We start from the raw sequence: 7,150 nt of genomic DNA, 5'->3' as shown, positions 1-7,150 counted from the left end.
TGACTCAATGGGCTACCCGATCACCCAGCTGCCGCAAATCGTGTTAAAACTGTCAACCAGCGCGAGTAATAAAGTTTTAGAAAAAAAAGGGCGCAAAAGGGAAGTCACGTAATACATGTGCGCGTGATTAGGGCGTGGTTAGGGAAAGGGGATCGGGGACTGACAAGTCCCTCCCCCAGGTCTGTGCTGGTGACCGGTCTGCTCTGCTGGAGGTGAGAGTGTGTCTCCCAATATTTGAAGTTAGCTGTTATAAAAATGATGTTAGCTTCTTAATTATGTTAGAATTCTATGTTTTTGATTAAGAAACGGCTGTTTTATGGCTTACATGTAGTTTTAATTATTTTTATGTTTTTTTAGCGCCAATTTTCTGTTTTGCTTTGATCATAGTGACCCGCCCACGTGCCCTGCAGTGCTGTTGTTAAAGGTTGGTTTCTGCCATTTTGGCTTTAAATGAACTTTTACTGTTTTATTTTGGTGATGTTGAAAACGAACATGCATATAATGTCTTCGGTGGCTTCTTAAGACTTAAAATTCTCCGCCACATCCTTCTGACTAAAGTTATTTTAGAGACAACAATAACAGATATAACCACATATTATTTGAAATGCTGTTCATATTTTCATCATGGATTCACTACCTTCCAGAAAAAGTAAAAAAAAAAAAACACCAATTTCCTTCATTTAGCGCCAGTTATTTCACATCGAACTACAAGTTTCAGGACACCGTTTCCCACAATGCATTGTTTTGCAGTCCTCAAGGCGGCTTGAAGCCAGCACAGTACCTATTTTCTGGCTGCGCTGCCTTACGAAGGCGCCTTGAACTCGCCCTTTTCCTGCGATACTTCGTGATGGCACACATTTGACGTCGGTGACAGAAACGAACCAGCATGCACCGGGTCTGCCTTGGTCATCTCAAACACGCTTTGTGTCTGTTTCTGTTTTGATCAACCAGCTTTGCCCTGTTTCCACAACAAGTATTGCCCCAAAACAAAATTTTAAAACAATGTGGAAAAATAACACAGCAAATGCGTATTTAAACGGAGTCCTTCATCCTGAAAATATCAAACACAGTGGGTAGGAAGACTCCATTGATGACTTCTGATCATTTTAGACTCAAGCACCAGTAAAAAATTGTTCATGCAGACACAAAAGCTGCATGAGACCAACATCTGTATCAAATTCAAAGAATCACTGCATATTCTCACAAACGTGTATGTCTTTTAAATTCTAAGAAACTCAATTTATAAGGACTGTAAAAGTAGCTTCAATCTCATAGTCCACTGCAAAACAAGACCTTGAGATTATGTAATGTCTAGTAGGTGTCTGACCCTCGCCTGGACTCTGACTACTCTCTCTCTCTTCTCGGATGATCCCCTGCTCCTTTATGACCTCTGCCTGTCTGACCCTGCTGTAGTTTTGTGGACTCTTAGCTACAATAAAAAACCTGCTGCACGTGGAACCATCTGTCTGCCTGTTTCATGACAGAATACTTCGCCAAACATGGATCCAGCAGCAGGAGTTTCCACCCCGACAAACCCAACGGGGTATGCTGTGTTACTGCTCGAACACAGACGCCAGCTTCAACATCTGAACTCTGCAACTGAAGCCATCATGACACACCTGCAGCTCAACCCACCTGTCAGCCGCGTCTCTTCTGCGGCCTCTTCAGCCTCCCAGCCGTCACCCGCAGCTGCCGCCGCTGACTGCGCATCTGATCCGACACCTGCTCACACACCGGGTCCGCGGATGGCGCTTCCGGACAAGTTCAGCGGGGATCCGGAGCAATGTATGGGGTTTCTCATGCAATGTGAACTGTTTCTGCGGCAACAACCCAGCCTCTACCCGACGGAGGAAGCCAAAGTGTCTCTGGTGTGTTCCCTGCTGACCAGGGCTGCGCGTGACTGGATAGCTGCGCTCTGGACTGGAGGATCGTTGCCCTTCCATGGATATACGGCCTTCACGCAGCAGTTACGGGAGGTGTTTAACCACCCCGCGGATGGAAAAGACGCTGGAGCACAGCTGTACGGCATCAAGCAGGGCCGGCAGACCGCTGCCGCTTATTCGCTGCGCTTCAGAACTCTGGCTGCGTGCACGGACTGGACGAGCAGCGCGCTGACTACGGCTTTCCGCGAGGGACTCACCACAGAGCTGCAGCGAGAGCTGGCGTGTCGCGATGAGGGACTGTCATTGGATGACCTCATTGCTCTCACCATCAAGCTTGACAACCTGCTGAGAGCACGCCAGCCGCGCCACCCCGCCCCTGTGAGCCCCGGACCGCAATCCCATACAGCTCGGCTCCACCCAGCTCTCACCAAGAGAGAGAGCGCGATGCTTCCAGCAGGAACTCTGTCTCTATTGTAGTCAGCCAGGTCACATCCGCAATACCTGCCCCAACCACCAACCACGCCGTTCTGCACAGCCAGTGAGTGAACCTGCTTTCACATTCACTCTGCCTATTGTCCTGCACGTTGATGATCGTGCAGTGGAAACGCAGGCTATGATTGACTCTGGGGCAGCAGGAAATTTCATTGATCTGAACTTTGCTCAAGCTAAAAATGTACCTCTGCTTTCCTGTGACGCCCGGGTGGCCGTCACCGCCCTGGACGGAAGACCCCTGGGGTCGGGCCAGATCCGGTTTCTGACCCAGGGTCTGTCTGTCATTGCGCCAGACCGCCACCGTGAGACCCTCCGCCTCTTCGCCATAGACTCTCCCCGCTGTCCTGTCATCCTCGGTCTGCCTTGGCTGGAGAAGCACAACCCCAATATAAACTGGTCAGAACACAAACTCACGTTCACCTCCGCTCACTGCCAGCGACACTGCCTCCAAGCTTCTAGGGGGTCTGTTCCTGCAGTCACACGGCCGATCGCGGCCGCCGCCCTCATGGACATCAGCACGGCAGGTGTGGAGGAGGGGTTGCCGGTCCAATACCGGGACCTGTGTGAGGCCTTCAACAAGCAGCATGCCACACAGCTCCCTCCGCACCGGTCCTATGACTGCGCCATTGACCTCCTGCCAGGAGCTGTGCCCACCCGTGGACGGGTGTTCCCACTGTCTCAGCCTGAGTCAGAAGCCATGCAGACGTACATCCAAGAGGAGCTAGCCAAAGGCTTCATCCAAGCCTCTACTTCTCCTGCTTCGGCCAGCTTCTTCTTTGTCAAAAAGAAGGATGGTGGCCTAAGACCCTGCATTGATTACCGCAGCCTAAATGATGTGACTGTGAAATACCGCTATCCCTTGCCCCTGGTTCCAGCAGCCTTAGAACAGCTTCGCACAGCTCGCTTTTTTACCAAACTGGACTTGAGAAGCGCTTACAACATCATCCGCATTCGAGAAGGGGATGAGTGGAAGACTGCCTTTTCAACCACATCTGGACATTATGAATATCTAGTCATGCCCTTTGGGCTTTGCAATGCCACTTCTGTCTTCCAGGCTTTTATAAATGATGTCTTCCGGGACTTGCTGCAACGTTTTGTCATTGTTTATATCGACGACATTCTGATTTACTCAGACACCTGAGCTGCTGGCCATGAAGGAGGCTTTCTCGGAGTGGAGGCATTGGCTGGTTCCTGGTTCTGACAGACCACAAGAACTTGGAGTACATCAGGTCTGCCAAACGACTTAACCCTCGTCAGGCACGATGGTCTCTGTTTTTTTCTCGCTTCCAGTTTCAGATCTCATATCGTCCAGGTTCCAAAAACGGGAAGGCTGACGCGCTGTCCCGTCTCCACAACATCCCTGCTGAGGAACTGGTCGCTCCGGAGTCCATCGTGCCCACCTCTATAATCCTGGCTCCAGTGCAGTGGGACATTATGACAGAGATTGCAGAAAGCAATGCTTCTGATCCACCTCCTCCGTCCTGCCCTGTCAATCGTGTATACGTCCCACCTTCCCATCAGGAACGGGTCCTTCACCTGGTGCACGACACGCCTGCAGCAGGACACCCAGGTATGGCCGGGGCGCAAACATTGACGTCAAATACATTCTGGTGGCCTACTATGCAGGCGGACGTGGCACAGTTTGTGACAAGCTGTGCCTCCTGCCAAATGGCCAAGTCTCCCCGTCAGCTTACGGCCGGACTCCTGCAACCTCTACCCATACATCAACGACCCTGGTCTCACATCGCAGTGGATTTCATCACAGACCTGCCCCGCTCACGAGGTAACACCACGATCCTGTCTGTCATTGATCGTTTCTCCAAAGCCTGTCGACTCATTCCTCTGCCCAAGCTACCCACTGCTATGGACACAGCGGAGCAGCTCATAACTCATGTCTTTCGGCACTACGGCCTCCCAGAGGATATTGTGTCAGATCGTGGACCCCAGTTTACCTCACGAGTGTGGTGGGAGATGTGCCGGGGGCTGGGCATTAATGTGAGTCTCACTTCCGGTTACCACCCCCAGTCCAACGACCAGGTGGAACCCCTGAATCAGGAGATCATGCGGTTCCTCAGGACCTACTGTGCACAACACCAGGAGGATTGCCGCCGGTTCCTGGTCTGGGCTGAATATGACCAGAACTCCTTGAAGAAGGCGTCCACAGGACTCTCACCCTTCCAGTGCGTATTAGGAGTTCAACCGCCATTCTTCCCCTGGTCGGGTGAACCCACAGAGCTGCCTCTGACCTCTGTCTCTGACCCTCTGATTGCCTGCCGCCTGCCCCTGACCCTCGCCTGGACTCTGACTACTCTCTCTCTCTTCTCGGATGATCCCCTGCTCCTTTATGACCTCTGCCTGTCTGACCCTGCTGTAGTTTTGTGGACTCTTAGCTACAATAAAAAACCTGCTGCACGTGGAACCATCTGCCTGCCTATTTCATGACACATATTATCATACTTGGTAAATTTGTTTAAAATGCTTTACCTTTATTTATATTTTTGTCGACTAAATATCTACTGTAATTTAGTCGACTAAATATCTACTGTACTTTAGTCGACTAAATATCGACTGTAATTTAGTCGACTAAAATTTGACTAAAATTAATAGAATCAACATGACTAAATTGCGACTAAAACTAAACCCTATTTTAGTCAAAAGACTATGACTAAAACTAAATTAAAACTCTCTGTCAAAATTAACACTGGTTCAAAGGGAGATGCTTGTTCCACAAGTTTAACATGTTATTTTGCAGTTACTACGAGAGGCCGCATAAGACTTAGTTCATACTTTCTTTCACACATACAATCAAACTCTTTTACATGTACCATTGTTAGAGTTGTACATACACTCAACAAAAATATAAATGCAACACTTTTGTTTTTGCTCCCATTTTCATGAGATGGACTTAAAGATCTAAAATTCATTCCAGATACACAATATTCTCAAACATTGTTCACAAATCTGTCTAAATGTGTGATAGTGAGCACGTCTGCTTTGCTGAGATAATCCATCCCACCTCACAGGTGTGCCACATCAAGATGCTGATCTGACATCATGATTAGTGCACAGGTGTGCCTTAGACTTCCCACAATAAAAGGACACCCTGAAATGTGCAGTTTTTTGCTTTATTGGTGGTCTGGGGACCCAGAACCAGTCAGTATCTGGTGTGACAACCATTTGCCTCATGCAGTGCAATACATCTTCTAGGGGTCAAAATATTGGTTGTGAAAGTTCCTCCCTCTCCTTCTCTAATGAATGAATATGGTTCCACGTTTCTGTGATTTACACAGAAAAAGCTGTTAAAAAAAGAATAGTAATTTTTCTTAGTGTAATTCCATATTTGACCTCTAGCGATCACAAAATTGGTTGTGAAAGTTGCTCCCTCTTCTCTTCTAATGAAGGGAGTTGGTTTCAGGTTTCTATGATTTACACAGAAAAAGCTTTTACAAAAAAAAGACTAATTTTTATGAGTGTAATTTCCTATTTGACCTCTAGGGGTTAAAAAAAAATTGTTGTGAAATTTGCTCCATATCCTCCTCTAATGAGTGGAGGTGGTTCCACGTTTCTATGATTTACACCAGGGGTCACCAACCTTTTTGAAACTGCGGGCTACTTCATGGGTACTGAATCAGACAAAGGGCTACCAGTTTGAAATAATAAATTTGCTTAGTTTGCCTTTAGTTATTCATTATTAATAATAATAATGATACTTCGCTATGTGAAGACTCTGATTTCTCACCATAATTATGAATAATGACAACAAGCTAGGAAACAGACTTTATTAATCTCAACAGATCTTGTCAGATTTTGAGGTAATGACCAAATGCAATGTTTTTAACAAAATTAGAACTATTATTAATTAATCATTTATTAATTAATCATAACTATTATCAGTGGATACTCTCTTCAACCGCTTTAATTCAGTCTCATGTACCAGTCCCTTTATTTTCCTTAAACCTCCGAACAGGTAGATAGACAGATCCCACAGCAGACAAGAATCTGTGCATGGTGAGTTCACTGACCTCTGGATATAAGCGAACAGCCACTCCGCCCAACCCAGTCCACTAAACTTTGTCATTTTTAAACAACCCGCAGCAAAACAAATCAGTTTTTCAGAGAAAACGTTGACATTATTTAATCACTCAATTATATCCGGATCAGTGCCGGTGTTCTATGTTTTCTCTGATAAACTGCTTTGTTTTACTGCCGATATCCGGGGCTCAGTGAACGCACCATGCAGAAACACTCTGGGTTCTGTTTCCATTACACATCAAACTTTAACCAAATTCTAGGAATTTAGAAAAAAACAGTGTCGCAATGATACGGTTTCATAATAATGCGATACAACCATAGACTGTATATAAAATAATGTTTTTACAGTCTACGGATAAAACACAAACCAACTCACGCGATAAGTCATTATAAACACGGCAATGTGTGTGTTTTTTTTTTTGATCGTCTAAAAAGGAGCATTTGAGTGACGTCACAGCAGTGTGGTGCACATGCCAGTGGTATGTAAAAGAATGTCCAGAACAAGTATTCAGGCTGCAGAAGTGCGGCTACCGATATAGCGATGAGGAAATCTTGGTTATTGATTTTACAGAGGAGATGTGACGTTGATCTCTCATGGCGCCCGCTGTTCTGTTCTCGGACTAGAGGCTGACATTTTTCCGGGATTCCCACGGGTCACGGGATTCCCGCGGGATTCTCGTGGGATGGGAGTCATCTCTGCCATTAATCACGGGACCGGGACAGGACGGGATTAAATTCTGACG

The sequence above is a fragment of the Oryzias melastigma genome, unplaced genomic scaffold (assembly GCF_002922805.2).
Source record: "Oryzias melastigma strain HK-1 unplaced genomic scaffold, ASM292280v2 sc00216, whole genome shotgun sequence".
Lineage (NCBI taxonomy): Eukaryota > Metazoa > Chordata > Actinopteri > Beloniformes > Adrianichthyidae > Oryzias > Oryzias melastigma.
The sequence above is the reverse complement of the archived record's forward strand: the minus strand, read 5'-3'. Positions refer to the sequence as shown.